This window comes from Tenrec ecaudatus, chromosome 12 (assembly GCF_050624435.1).
Source record: "Tenrec ecaudatus isolate mTenEca1 chromosome 12, mTenEca1.hap1, whole genome shotgun sequence".
Taxonomy (NCBI): Eukaryota; Metazoa; Chordata; class Mammalia; order Afrosoricida; family Tenrecidae; genus Tenrec; species Tenrec ecaudatus.
The window spans coordinates 63,049,144-63,065,411 of record NC_134541.1 but is presented as its reverse complement, the minus strand read 5'-3'; the positions used below and the strand labels follow the sequence as shown (position 1 = coordinate 63,065,411).

General features: G+C 38.2%; 1 protein-coding gene and 1 pseudogene across 2 annotated transcripts in view; one reads left to right on the top strand and one right to left on the bottom strand.

The window, feature by feature from the left end:
* ARHGAP32 (Rho GTPase activating protein 32) overlaps positions 1-16,268 on the bottom strand; it is a 297,599-nt gene that overhangs the window by 205,311 nt on the left and 76,020 nt on the right. The gene's annotated exons all lie outside the window — the stretch shown is intronic.
* LOC142422693 (cyclin-dependent kinases regulatory subunit 2 pseudogene) lies at positions 7,161-7,406 on the top strand (annotated as a pseudogene).

The window sequence follows — 16,268 nt, the reverse complement described above, 5'->3', positions numbered from 1 at the left end:
TAATTCTCATGTAATATTCACAAGAATCCAGTGACATAAAACAACACTGTCTCGGCCTTATACACAAGGAAACTAAGGCATAACCAAGGCCACACAATTTATAACAACCTTGATGATGCAGTTAGTTTGGCCTGCTAAGAAAAGGTTAGCAATTCAAACCCATCAGTTGCTTCACAGGAGACTTAGCAATAGGCTCCCATAAAGATGTCTGCCCAGGAAACCCTATGGGACACTTTTACTATGTCACATGGGAACACTATCAGTCAAAATTTATTGGAGAGCAAGCAATAACATATAGTCTTCAAGTTACATGCAAAGAAATAACTATAATGTCGCTATTGCTGTAAATGTTCAACTTATTCTTAAATCCAAAGCAGCACTCCCTCCCTCTTCTTTGCTATACTTTCCAAATCACTTCTGATTAAACTCATTTAAATCATTCTTAAACAAGTCTGTCTGCTTCTGTGGTAGGTAGGGTTGTTGTGCAAACATGGCCAATGAACACATGTGAGATTAGTTGAAGGGTGATCTTTGATCACTGAACCAGTGTGCGGCTCCCTTGCTTGTTCTGTGCCTCCATTTGCAAGCTACACTACCTGTGGGACACCTAACCCATGGACTGTGTCGCCATAATTTGAGGTTCCATCAAAACCTGCTTTGCCACGTTACTGGAATGTACATTTTGAAATGGGGACTGTCGGACCCTGTCATCTGGCTGACCATTGGTGACCTGCCTTGCTGTTTGCTGCCTGTGGCTGGATAGCCTTAATTTCCCTACGGAGGATTACCCAGTAGCCCTCAAGACTTGAAGGACTGCCAGTGTACTAGCTGTCTCACAGAAGTGATTTGCACTGAGCCACTTGTACTGCTTTATAGATTAATTAACTGTTTATTTTTTATGTTAGCTATCTATATATATAAATATACATATGATTTTTAGTATCCTGGTTTTGTTTCTCTAGAGAACCCTGTCTAACACATTTGGTACCAAGAGTGTTTCTAGAGAAATAAAGTCATAAATATGGGCTTCTTAATTGGCTCTGCAGCCTGATTCGTCTTAACAGTGCTGATAATGCTATTTCTACACCTAAAGGCATGGATAAGAAAGTCACCGTTACTAATCCAGGGTGTGAAGTAGCAAAGCTAATATCTGCAGTATCACCACCAATAGATGAGGTGCTGGTCAAAGAAGAGGCTCTGGGTGATCGTATGTTTGATATTTTCCAGCAGTTTTATCAAGATGGCAAGTATAGGAAAGCAAGTTGGCTGGTCCTCCTTACAGTGAAAAGTGTGATTAAGGAGAAGGATGGTCTCAGGGCCTCAGAAGTATGCCTCGGGCGCCGACTTACAGATGTAAAAGCTTCCACCTGTGCTACAAAGGAGAGCCTTCTCTCCTCTAATAATAGAGCTGACTTTGCTGAGAACCCGGTCCAGAGTCTCATTATGCGATTGGCTGAATTACAACGTCAGCTGAATTGCAGATCTAGAGCAATGTCTGATACCAAAGTGAGGCATTGATAGGAAAAAGTTGGGACCCTGAAAAATGGGATGGGAACATATAGGTTGATGATCCAGAAGAGGATATTGAGACCCTAGAAACAATTGAGCCACCCCAGTCAATAGATCCACCCCTCCGAGCTGAAGATATTAATCCACTGTCAATAGAACAACCCACACCTGAGCAGATTAGCCAAACTGTTCACGGTGAAATGCCAGGTGGGGTTGTATCAGTAGCACTGAGGGACATGCCTTACACGCTATTGCTGAGAGCACCTGGAAAACATCTTCACCACCCATTATCTTCTCTAGACGTGTAACTAAAATTAAGGCTCAGAAAGTTCCTAAAGGTGAGGTCGAGATGATTGCCCAAGAAGAAGCATGCTATACTCACAAAGATCTACTCGAGTTTTCGAATACGTACAAACAGGAGCTTGAGAAATATCCCTGGGAATGGTTACTAAGGGTGTGGGATACTGGTGCAAGAAATGTAATATGAGACCAATCTGAATTTCTGGATATGGGACCCCCTAAGCACAGACTCTTCTTTCAATGTCTCTGCGAGAGAGGCTAGGAGAGATTTAATTTTTTATTTGGTTGGTTCACTGAATTATGGACTGCCAGATGGCCTAGATTAGACCAACTTGAGGTACCCTGACATACCTTGGTACCCTATAGAAGGCATCCAAAAGCTTAGGGAAATTGGTATGTTGCAATGGAACTATCAGGATATTCCCATAGACCCCAAAAGGGGGTGTCCTGAGGACATACCCTTCACCATAACCATAAGGAAAAAGTTTGTGAAGTGGGCCCCAGCATCTCTGAAGACTCCTGTAATTTCTATCTTATGTGCACCAGGATTAATAGTGGGAACTGTCCTAAACGAACTCCGACATTTGCCCACAATAGGGCTGATTGGGCCCTGTGGTGTAGAGGGCAGGTGTCAGCACTGAATCAACAGAGTGGACGTGGTTATCATAGAAAGCAAGGTTCCCATAGTAATCAAAGTAACCTGTCTACGGCATTGGCGACTTAGCCATGGTGTCCCTAGGAATGAAATACATGGGAAACCTACTAATTATTTACGTGATCTATCCAGGCAGAAGAATGCTAGATCAGGTGAACAGCAGTATAGACAGTCACGATCACTCAATCAATTCCCAGACCTGAGCCACTTTACAGACCCACAACCCCTTGATGGAGGTCCCTGCTACATCACCAAAGGTCTATACTGTTTTTCCACTTCAGTTTTACTTTTCTGCTTTATTTTGACATGAGGTTTTTGAGTATAGGAAAATGTCTCCTTATATACCACTAGACACCCATTTCCCTTAAATTCACAATACACACAGTGGTTCAAATATTAGTAGAATTGACTGCAGGCTAAAGATCTATGTACATTGTGCTTTCAGCAATGCCCACTGTCTCACTTACTTAGAAACAGACTTCAAGGAGATGGCAGTGATGGTGATGCCAAGAGCAATAATTCGAGCTTACTACAGACCAGAAATGGTACTAAACACTTTGTATGTCCAATCACTCCATCTTCGCATAAAGTATATAAAGCATATGCTATTTTTTCACAATTTCTAACTAGGAAAACAGGCATAAGTAGCAGTTAACTTACGTGTCTAATAACATTTGTCTAATTATATGGGTTTATATACAATTTATCCAAGCATTTTAATGTTTTTGACCAAATACCTTTAATTGATCAAAGTTCCCTCACATAAGGAAAAAAAGTGAGCTGCATGATCTAATTTGTTACCAAATATGCCCTGATGGCCTAGCAAGGTCAGCAGTTTGAAACCATCGGCTGCTCCATTGGAGAAAGATGAGGTTTTCTACTCCTATAAAAAGATAAAGTCTCAGAAACTCACAGGGCAGTTATAGCCTCAATGGCAGTGAGTTTGATTTGATTTTTAATCTGTATGTTGAAAGTTTTTATTTCTTGTTGACACAAAGTTCTAATAATCTGAATAAAGGTAGGTCACCATCTTCTTTTACTAATTTTTAGAATTCTTTGGTCTGTTGTAGCAAATTATTCTCATTAAAGCTGTACCAATGTAATTTAGACTACTACTAACCATGCTATTTAATTCAGTATTATTTATCCTTACTAACTCATTAATACTTATTTATATGAATCTACTACTTCAGTAGGAAGTTATAGATACTAAAGCATATAACACGGTATAACTAAACATCCTAGAGAACATATACTATAAATATCCTGCTCCTAGACCAATGAATGCTACATAGATCATGAAAATTAGCTGACGTGAACTCTTTCTATTTAAATGGCAGGTGGTAGTATTTTTGTCGTTGCTGTTTTAAGTATTGTGAAACTTATACAAATACAATTAGAATGATGTGCTTATACAAACAAAATGCTCTAGGAGTGGACAAAGGAGAAACACTTGACGAAAGGCAACATTCAGGCAGCCAACAAACAGAAGCAATGCTCACAATTATTAGCCATTTCTCACAATTATTAGCCATTTGAGAGAGAGTAAATCAAAACAACAATCAGGTATCATCTCAATCTGGCAAAGTCAAAAAGTAAAAACACCCAGTGCTGTCAAGGTTGTGAAGAGCCTGGAACCCTCTTAAATCACATTCGAACTGATATCTCACAAAAGAAGATATTCAGGCAGCCAACAAAACAGGAGAGGAAATGCTCCAGATCATTAAACATTAGAGAGATGCATATCAAAACGACAATGACACACATCTCACCACATGTCCTTTGGTCTCACCTTAGCATTAATACTGTCTATGGGATGAGTCATCTTGACATATTTTAATCTCCTCAAATTACCACTTATATTTACTTCCTACCATTTATGCTGACTCATCCACTTAATGAGACAAATATATATCCAAATTCATTTTCTTTTAAGCCTTCTAATCTCAAAATTCATAAACACATCAATTTGAACAAATATAAATAGAGTAGTAATCCCAGTAAATCTGTTTCATTGATGAAAACATTACCTCAATAATAACTATAAACATATTCAAAAAGTTCTTAGAAGGTAAACATCCAGTATACAAACAACGTAGTGGAGATTGTGAAACCAACCAACCCAACTGACCCTTACCATACTTCTAACCCAGTATGATAGGTAGGTTTACTGTGCCAACCTGGCCTATAGGAACATGTGGAATTAATAAAGTTTGATTGGAGGGCTCAGCAAGACCCACCCCTCTCTCTTGCTCTCTGGTGATCAGACCAGCATGCGGCTGCTTTAGCTAGTTCTCTGCCTCAACTTGTGAACTACCCTACCTGTGGGACAACCAGCCCATGGATCATCGCTAGAGCTGCTGGTGTATACATCTCGAGCTTAAAGCTGGCAGATCCAGTCGTCTTGCATTGCTTGAGTTCAATATCCCACCCAGGCTGCTTCGCTAAGCTCCTGGGCGGCTGTTGGTGACCTGCCCTGCTGTCCGCTGCTGTGGGCGGACTGACTGCAATACTCTATGGAAGACTCAGTTGTCTGCTTCCTTGACTTTGGACACAACAGCCCTCGTGAGTTGAAGAACTTCCAGTATATTAACTGTTCCACAGAAGTTAGTTGAACAGAGTCCTCTGTACTCTGTGTGAACTAATTAGCTGTTATATTCCTTCATGCTGTATACACACATACACACACATAATCATACATGTCCTGGTTTTGTTTCTCTAGAGAACCCTGTCTAACACAATTGGTACAAGTGGGGTAAATTACTAGCTAGAAGGTAGACAGATGTTAACTTGGGTAAGAGGGAAGCAATATGAAAGAGAGGAGTCAAAAAAAAATGATGAGAGTAGGAGAAAACACTAGAGGTTTGTAAGAGTTAAAAGCAGCCAAGGTATACATTGCTATATACACAGTCCTAAAACAGTGGATTATGCTGCATGAATAGGCATGCAAGCTGAACAGGTATGGGAGGCAGAGTGTGAGTCTGACAATAAATAGACCAGAGGCTTCAAAAAGTTCTTGGAAAAGTTGAATCAAAAGATAATAGAATTTTTCATAAACTTTTTGAAACTTCCTCATATATAGGTTGACAGAGGATATCTATAGATATGCAATTAACTTTGCTGCAAATATATTAATATGGTAACGCATGGGGTAGAAGAACCATGAAAATTTCTTAGATAGAACCAAACACTTTGAGGTAATTTATATACACATTCCTCACTTATCCACATAGTTAAGTTAAAAAAAACAGTTGCCATGCAAAAGTAAAAAGTGATCACATCAGTTCACAAAATAGAGGATGGCCACACCATTAGAAAACTGTCAAATTATAGCAGTACAGAATTGCCAAACAGCTGAGAGTAATGGCCCTGCTAGTTTGAAAACCATACAATTATAGACAACATTACATTGCAGTACACATTACCAACTGACATATATTAATGTGTAAAATTGTTGAGTAGCTTTTTATTAAATAAATTTAATGTAGTAAGTACAAAATATAACATAATGAGTTATTGAGTAAGAAATAGATATAGTATCAGAGGATCTATCCATTTTCAATAGTCTAAGCCTGAAATATTTTTATATTAGGTGGTAGTTCTGCTACTTCATGTACCAATTATGTGAACTGAGATATATAGGAATTCACAAATGTCCTCAAGGCACGTTCAATGGAGCTCAACTTTTACTGAAAATAGATAAAATCACCGCCTTCAGTTAAATCTGGAAAATATTACAGAAGATATTTATCTCTGTAAAGTACCTCAAAGCATGGATAAAAGTGCAGAGCATTATGCTGAGTGAAATTAACCCGCAAAAATATGAAAACTGTATGAAACCATTGTTAAAAAGAAAGCATAAAGATCGCGTTTTTCATACCAAAGGAAATAGGCTTTGAAGGTTACCCAAGGTGGGAAAGCAACAAGAGGAGATTAAGCAATAGGCTTGAGAATGGACTAATGGACTGGTCTTAACATGAGCAAAGGGAAAGAGTATTATAGGATAGACTAAAAAAAATCTAAGTATGGGGGGGGTCAATTTAGTGACCTTTTTTTTTAAAGTAGGAGAAGCAATACTAATCTTATATAAACTTCGAAGCAATGTCCATGAAGACAAAAAAGGACACTACACATAATGACCAAAGGAACAATAGGAAGACATGACCAAAATGCCTACCTATGCATCCAACGAAAATCTTCAGAATACATTACTCAAACGTTCCTAGGGTTGAAGAAGTAGGCAATATAATAACACAAGACTCCAATGAACCATATATACATATATTACATATAATATATTGTATATATAATTCTTAAGGGCAAAACAACTAGAAAAACAAAGACACAGAAGAACTAAACCACACAATTAATCGACTTGATTTCATAGCCATATACAGGCTACTCCATCGAACATCTTACCAAAATTAACCATTCGCTGATACACAAAGCAAGGCTTAGTTTTTAAAAAACACAGATATAACAAACCAAGATCTTCTCAGATTACAACACTTTAAAATAAGAAGTCAACAATAAGAATATCAAGGGGGAAAATATCAAATGCATGGAAACTGAACAATATCCTATTTAAAAACTGCTGGATAAGCTGTGTGGTTGCTGTTAGCTGGCAGGGAGATCTGTGATGCTGGTCTCACTCTGTACCATCCTTACATACCTGTCCCATTGTGCTGCCAGCATGATGGCTCACAAACAAATGCACTATTCGAGCAAATATTCGAATGAACATTATGAATACCAGCATGTCATATTACCCAGAGAACTTTCCAAGCAAGTACTCAAAACCTATCTAATATCCAAAGAGGAGTGGAGGAGGCTTGGTGTTCAACAAAGACTAGGATTGGTACATTACGTGATTTATGAGCCAGAAACATATATTCTTCTCCTTAGACAACCACTTCCAAAGGGGCCAAAAAATGAAGATTAAATAGGGATTACCTATTAAGTCTCCCCCCCCCAAGTTTAACGTTTATGTGTAGATATGGTAGTATTCAGTGAATACTTGAAAATTGAAAAAAATCATCCATCCACACCTGTGCATGAGCTGCATTCTTCAACACAACAAAGTTTAGTTAAATGTAACTGTAAATAGATTACAATAAGGTGTTTTAGACACAATGTCCCTTAGTCAGTTTTTCTGAGTATAAGTAAACTGCCTGTTGGACTTTTACCTGTTACTTTTATTTATAATAAAATTTCTGTTTGTTTAAAAAATACCCTGCTGGATAAGTGAAGAAGAATGGAATTTTTAAATTCCTTTAAACACATGAGAATGAAAACACAATATACCAAAACGTTTGAACACTACCTACCGCAGGAAGATGTGCTCTTTATTGTGCTCAGCCTCATGTGGTTAATAGGCACTATGGTAATATAGCATAATAGCTTATCAGGTTTATATGGACAGGGTATTTTTAAAAGAACTTCAGTAAATGTATCATACTGTGTAAGATGTTACCAATAAGAGACACTGGATTCAAGAAACGGTCTGTAACTACTATCATTGCAACTTTTTAAAATCTAAAACTATTGTAAAATTAAGCTTGCTTTTTGAAAAATAAAAACCTCAAACTGGTTAAAAATGAAAGAAATATACTGTTCCATATTAAAGAAAACTCAAAATGGTTGGTATCCCTTTGACACAAAATGTGCCCCATCAAGAATGTGCCTGTTTATGAGATTGACTCTGCTCTCTAGATGTCACCAGAGATTTCAAGTGCTTCTGCTCTAACATGTCATTGAAAATTCAAATGATTTCCTAAACAAGGGATATACTGGGAAATAATTTGAGCATAATACAGATTTCAATTTGCTTAAGCATAATTTTATCCTCAAAAATTACTAGGTCAGCGGCCAGCAAAGTTTTTCTTTAAAAGACCAGATAAATACTTGATGCTTGTGGGTTATCAAAGGAGTCCTGGGTAGATTGAGTGTGTTCTAGGAACTTAAAATTACATTCCTTTTAAATGTTGGATTTGGTGAACAAAAAAAGTCTGAAGAGGTCAGCTCAGGGCTCTATAGTAGATGGGAGTAAGCGCTAGCAACAAATATTGTCATAAAGTGGCCCTTGCTACCCTGGAAAAATGGGCAAGTGAATTAGAAAAAATTCATGGGTTGAACTTTCCCAGCCTTTTTTTCCCACCAAATCATGTCAGCTTTCTGGAAACTTCTTCCTACTACACTCAAATGATTACCCTATGAGCTTTGAGAAATCTCCAATGTTACCTTTTGAGATGCTAAATAAAGTTACCACTGCCTTCTGAATTGACATCTCTGCTGGAGCATATCCCCTCACCCTCAGGAGCCACTATTTGATTGGGTTGCTCTCTAGATTTTCTTGGTAAACCCAAGAATTATCTAATTTTAGAATTCATTCCGTTAAGATAATCTTCAATTTGGCCTAAAAGACTAACAGAAAGTTCAGTGTTTGTAGCGAGCTAATGTTCACACAGTATTTGTGGGATCCATCCAGTTGGTGTCACTTTGATAATAATGGTTGTTTCACTTTGGCAAAGGAAGTAAAAGTTGTTGCAGGAAGCTTGCTAGGCCAAAATGTTCAAATGAAATTGAAAATACTAAGCCAGTGAGACTTCAACCTTAGTTGCTAGAGTCACTGGTAATTCCACGGTATTCTTCCAACAATTTCTGGGTTTAAGCTAGTTGCTTCATAATTGAGGTTGATGCTCTTCTTTTTTCACTCATCTTGGAGGTCTTCCTGACCTTCCTGGACCCATTTGAAATCTGTTGTACGATGCGGGGCAGAATTCCTATCTATTTTTGACAAGTTTCCATTATATGTGAAGATGTTTACTTGAGTTTGCTTAAAAATCTGTTATTAGCTCTGATCTCAGAATTATTTTTATCACGGCACAAAAGTATATGTTCTTAAGGCACCTTAATGAAATTAAGATAATTATATTACTGATAAAACTTGTCTGCCGATCAAAACTCATCCCTTGATTTCAGGGACATTTAAAAATAAGTATTCTTTGAAATAAACCTGTGCGTGTATAAATTGGAACACTCATAGCGATACTTTTTTGAAACTTACCTTTGCACTTATTTATTATAATAATCCCCAAACCAAACTCAGCTCATGCCAGAGTTGATTCAGACTAACAGAGCCCCTGTAGGACTGGGTAGAATGGCCCCTGTGGGTTTCAAACACTGTAACTAAAAAAAGCAGAACGTTTCATCTGTCTCCCAGAAACCAGCTGTTGGTTTCACACCGCTGACCTTGTGGTTAGCAGCCCTACACCAGCAGGGCTCCTTATTATCACATTAGCTCAGAGCATATAGACAAAACATAGTATCGATGTTTCCTATTGCTGGAAAAATGTAAACTTCAAGATATGACATAAATCACCTGGCCCTTGTCTATTCCTCCAGCACTTTATCTTGTGCCAATTAGCCATACCAAATTGTTTCATTTTCCACCCTTATTTTGCTGTCACAAGGTCTTTAAAGAAATTATTCCTTGAATTATTCCAACCTCCATCACCACTCTACCCTCCCAACACACACAACATCTACACCCCTGAAAAAAATTATATTTGTCCTTCTAAATCAGCTCAAGTTTCATCTCTGTTAAGAAGCTTTACCTGGCCGCTTTGGATATAACTGTCACTGTTGTTAGCATCCATACCTTTGACTTAAGGTAACCCCATACACAGTTGAAATAAATGCTGCCCAATGCTGCACCATCCCTATGACCAAATGCAGCTGTGACCACTGTGATCTATAGGGTAGCACACTGACTAATTTTGGGAAGTAGATGCCAGGCCTTTCTTCCTAGTCCATCTTTGTCTGGTAGCTTTGCTGGAACCTGTTCAGCATCATAATAGCATGCAAGCCTCCACTAACGGATGCTGATAGCTGTAACTTCTAGCTTATTTTAGGAATCGTTAAAATACTTTACAAAATATCCTACACATATAATTACACACCTGATAAACTATCATAGTGTGTTACTCCAGTAAAGACTAAGCATATGTGCTTTGGCTAGGGCCTACACAATGACACAGACATCTCCCTGGAGTAGATGATGATCTCGACCTTTTTCAGTAACTGAGTATCTCCTTGCCATGAAGTCAATTCTGACTCATATTGACCTCACAGAGCAGGATAGAGGTAAATCTTTGTGGAAACAGAGAGCCTTATCTTTCTCCCACTGAGTAGGCTAGTGTGTTTGAACTGCTGACCTTGTGGTTAACAGCCCAACGCATAACCCACTATGACACCAAGGCTCCTTACAGCTACCTTTTACATTACAGTCAAAAACATAAAAGGCAATGGTGAGATAGGATAGAAAAGCTAATGAAGGAGGCAAAGCACACCAAAGGAAGATATTAGGGTACTGAAGGTTGCTAAAAACTGGAAGATTATTTCTGAAGCATAGAAGAAACTCTTACCAATTGCCCAATATTTTTTTTAGCTATTCAGGAATACAATTCCAGACCAAAGGAAAGTATTAACTTTTCTGACCAAGTGTTAACACAAGCTATGCATTGTTGGATTCTCTGGGAAACAGGCCCTGAAATATCTGGCATGAAAAATATTTACTGATCCAGTGAAATCACCATCTGTACCATGGCACCAGAATTGCGCAAAAGGAGGAGTTGACCATTACTACAAACTCAATAGTAACGAGATTAGAGTGACCCTACGGAAGGAGCCCTACCGGCATAATGCTTATGGGTTGGGTTGCTAACTGTGAGGGCAGCAGTTCGAAACCAGCAGTCATGTCACAGAGAGAAATGGGGTTTTCTAACCCAGTAAAGTCACAGTCTCAGAAACGAACAGGCAGTTCTACCCTGTCCTATAAAGTCGCTATGAATCAGCATTGACTGGATGGTAGTGAAAGACAGAATTGAGCATAAGCAAGCGGGACAATCCCTAAAGGGTACTGATAGTGGAGGGCTGTCCATCAATAGCACGTGCAGCAGTTAAATGGCAAGACCGTCAAAGGATCATCTGGATACACACAATGTCCATCACAAGGGGAGACAGAATAAAGAAGGTGAAGGGGGAAAAAGGAAATCAAATTAGTATGGTACTGATGTCGTATAAAAGCATGAATGAGATTTCAAATTTAAATTATGCTCTTGAAAATATGATTACATGTATCTAAATTTTTAAATTATTTCCCCTTTGAGTTGTGACATTATTCCAAATAAAAATAGCATTAAGAGCTGTGATTTTCTTATGAAGAATATAAATTTCAATTGCATGTGTATGAGAATATAATGTCACAACTATTTCTCCCATTACATGCATAATATGTAGATCATTGAAGTTACTTATAGACTATAGATGTGGTTGAGGATTTACAAGTCAGGAATATTTTTGTCTGTTTTTGTTGTTTACTGTGTTCAGACTGAAGTAGCTTTCCTAGTGTAGCTATTCTAAGATAAATGATGAATAAGGAAGTTTAAACCTATGTTTCAGCTACACTTTCCTGAGACTTCTTGTTGCACCAGACATCATTCACAAAGGCTGCCTAGAAAAACAGAATGGCAGCCTCAATTCTCAGATCACAGATCAATTTTTATTCTTTTAGCCCAGAAATACCATTTCTCTGAAAACTACGATAGATAATTCCATCAACAGTGAAATATTGTTTCTAAAGGTAAGTCGCAAAGCTTGTCTCAAGCATTCACAGGTCAGATCACAGCTTTGCTTTCGGTCATGCAATCATTAATAGTTTGCCACACAATAAAAACGGAAGAGGTGCTCCAACTTGCGAATAAAGAGACCTAAAATCCAAAATACTAATGTTCACAGCAATTCCAGGCATAGGCATGCACGCACACGCGCGCGTGCATTCACACACACACACACACACACACACACACTGTTCAGTCTCAAACACATAAAACTTTATCTCCCCAGCCTCAAACACAGGATACATAACCTCTTTGTCACGAGAAAACAAAATCCTGGCAACATATCTCCTTACACTAAAGCCCATCAATAAAAGTGGAAATTTTATACGCACATACATGCTGGGCAAATGAGGTTTGTGAAAGACTAGCATTTATATAAATCATCTAAGAAAATAAAATAATTTAATAATATATGCATATAGTAATGGATTGTTTTTAAACAAAACAAGAGTATCATTAAATGGTTCAAGTTACTATAATATGTTTACACTTTATTTGGAATGTCCAGGAGGGCAGAACAAAGACACAAGAAACAAACACCAGGACTAAATTTTCCAGTAAAAGAAAGGGTCTATATTTAGCATGGGACTAGAAGTAAAACACAACTGATATTGACTTAAAAATAAAGCTGTGTGAATATGCTTTAAGGCAGGGGCAGGTAAGAGAAATTTTAGTTTAGCCTTACTATAACAATACAAAAAGATCTCAGGTAGTGCCATGTTCTAAGCCTTGTGCTGGTCACTACTAGGACAGCAGTTCGACCCCACCAGTTATTCGTTGTGAAAAAGAGTTATTCGTCTTGATGATAGAGGGTTTGTAACAGCACAAAAGGAGCCCTTGTGGTGCTATGGGGCAAGCATCATGCTGCAAAATTGGCAGTTCAAACACAGCAGATGCTCTGTAAAAAAAATAATAAATTTAAAAAAAAGGGATGCAGCTGTCTGATCCCGTATTTATAATCTCAGAAATTCTGAGGAGTTCTACTATGTCCTATAAATGGTTGCTATAAATTGAAATCAACTCAAAGGCAGTGGTTTAACTAAAGTAACTTGTCTTTTGATTTCTTGACTGCTGCTTCCATGAGCATTGGTTTTTATAAAAGTACAAGAGAAAAAAAGTGATCACCTATGCAAATTAGGTTTTGTGTCAACTTAGCTTGGTCAGTATTTTGTAGTTTTTCAGTTAAGGCCATGTGATTCTCCATGATATGACCTAACACAAGGGAACCAACTCTGTAATGGAATTAGCTGTTCGTAGCCAGCAGTTTTAAGAGTAGGGTGGAATGCAAAACCCTTACTTAGGTCACACCCATGCTGCAACTGAAAGGAAATTTCCACAGGCATGATACCTAGGAAAGTTACCATATTTACTCGAGTATAAGCCAACCCAAATATAAGCCGAGGCACTGAATTTTCTACCAAAAACTGGGAAAATTACTGACTCGAGTACAAGCCTAGGGTGGGAAATGCAGCAGCTACTGGTAAATTTCAAAATAAAAATAGATACCAATAAAATTACACTAATTGAGGCATCAGTAGCTAAATGTTTTTGAATATTTATCTCAAAGAAAAACAGTAAACTAGCCCTGTAAGTGGAAAAAAGGGTCACCAAAAACAACATGGTATCAACAACTTTAAAAGTACAAAAACCTTAACTCCATCAGTAAGCAAGCTAAAACACAAGAGTTAAAATCCTTCAAAACTGGATTCTTCATCATCTGGGTGTCCAAACAGCTCCAGCTTGAGCTGGTGTGAGGTTATCAGCATGGACACTGTCATCATCCCTGCGTTCGCCGTCATCCCATCACTGCTGTCGTTCTCAGGCAAAGCGCTGTCGTCACTGCCATCACAGCATTACTGGCGCCACAGTTCTTGAACACATGTTGTACCACATCCTCTGGAATCTCTTCCCATGCATCACGAGCCCATTTTGCTATCAATTCTATGTTGGGCTTCATCAGATTTCCAACTTTTGTCAGTCAGGCTTGACCAGATGACATCCATTCACGTCACATCTTTCACACACGGTCTTTGAAAGGTTTATTTAAAGACGCATCTAGGAGCTGAAATACAGATGTGAGTCCACTTGGAATAATGGCCAAAGTCATAAGCATAGTCAACACTGGGTCCAGATAGGGGGTAATAATAAAATGAAAAATAAAATATAGCAGACTAAGTACTGTAAATAAACATACTGCATATCCAAGACCAGAGATATACCAGTACTTGTATTCAGCAATGCTTGGGCGGAGCAAGGAGGCCTAACCAAGCACAGGTAAGACTGTAAAGGCTACGTCATTGGTCACAGTCTTGGAGAAGAGCAGAGGAAGAGTGGCCACATTCATCTGACAAGGATGCAAGCCCCAGGTACCAGGTACCAGCACACAGAAGCGGGCAGGTTCTTGTCCAGTATGGCAGGGACAACACAGAGGTTGCCAGCATGCAGGAGAGCGGTGACATCAGCAGTCATCGGAACACCCACAGAAGCTGCAGGCACCCACAGATGAGCAAGAGACACCGGAGAACACCTGCACTGCACATAAGAAGAGGTAAGTTGGGATTGATTCATTCACCTTTCCAGTCACCTGCCTGGCCTGTGGGCCTTGGATTCATCCACCTCTGCAGGCATCAGCCTGTGGTTTTCCTGGAGATCTTGGGTTCATCATCACCAAGGTTTTGCAAGTCAAGAGAAGCTTCCAACTTATCATGTGACCCACAGAGTTAAATCCAAACTGAACTCAGACTGGACAGGACTTTCCTACTTCTACAACTGTGTGGGTCATTTTCTTTTTTCTTGACATATACATGTCCCTTGCTTCTCCAGTGAATCTAGCCTAACACATCACCTTTCATTTCTGGATAAAGTAAAATATTCCATTTTTTAAATCAAATTTAACTCAAAATGTATATAGGCTTGCTTAGCAATTTTTTAAAGAACAGAAACAATTCAGAGACCAATAGTCATGGGTGGTTTCGAGGGTTAGAGAGTAAGGAATAAAAACTCTAGAGTTATTTTTAGTGATGGCAAGAGTAAGGCAAAATGGAGATATAATGAGCTCAGGTTAGCCAAAGTAAATATCATCACTACAAAGCACACAAGAGAAAAGGATGTTTATGTTACATGTGATTTCGTAACAACCCCAACAATAACCAAAAAGTATAGTATCAAATATATAGGTGTATAGGCAGATTCAGATAAATAGGGTGAGTGTATATGCATAGAAGGCAGTGCCTACATGTATATGGATATAAAAATATGTGCATGCACACATATATGCAGGTTATAGCTACAGATATCTCTCAAATGCCCAAATACCTTGTGAGATTGACTTCTTCCACTTAAAGGCTTTGGGACCTTATTCTCATGGGGTACCTCAGTCAATCGGCATCACATAGTTCATGGTATACCTCCTAGGCTAAGGTAAATAGGATCTGAGATCTTAAGTTTACAAGCAACTATCTAAAGTACAACTATTAGTTACTAATCAGTGGGGCAAAAAAGAAAAAAGGAAAACAGTCTTAGAGAAGTAACTAGTGCCCAAGACTTACACAACACACAACTCCAACGAAGGAAAGAACAAAATGGTACCTTCTTTAGGCCACAATGGTGGACTCAGATAGAACAGAATGCCAATTCTTACAAAGTCCACACTTATTAGATGAATTAAGACTAAGAGGTCTGAAATAGTCTTTAAACTTTGAACTCCAAAAACTATCCAGAGGTCTTCTTTTAGTGAACAGAACAGCACATGAAACAAAGGATAATATCCATGACTACAGTGCCTAATTTAAAAAAATAAATAAAACAACAAAAAAAATTGAGACCAAAAGGTCAATCATTACTCTAAAGCAAAAAATGAGAAGAAAAATGGGCTGGAAAAAAAGGACTGGAAACAGAACCATCAGAATGCAATTAAAGAAAAATATAATGTAGAAAATGTTACCTATTGTAATCGAACAATTTATGTATATAAATTGCTATGTAAACTTTGACCAAAAATATTACAAGTTAAAAAACCTAGTAGAAAAATAAATAAACAGAAGAATAAGTTTACTAGTATTTTATGCCCCAATAAAGGTTCAAAGTGACTGCTACATATAGACCGCTAGAGGGCCACTTTTGAA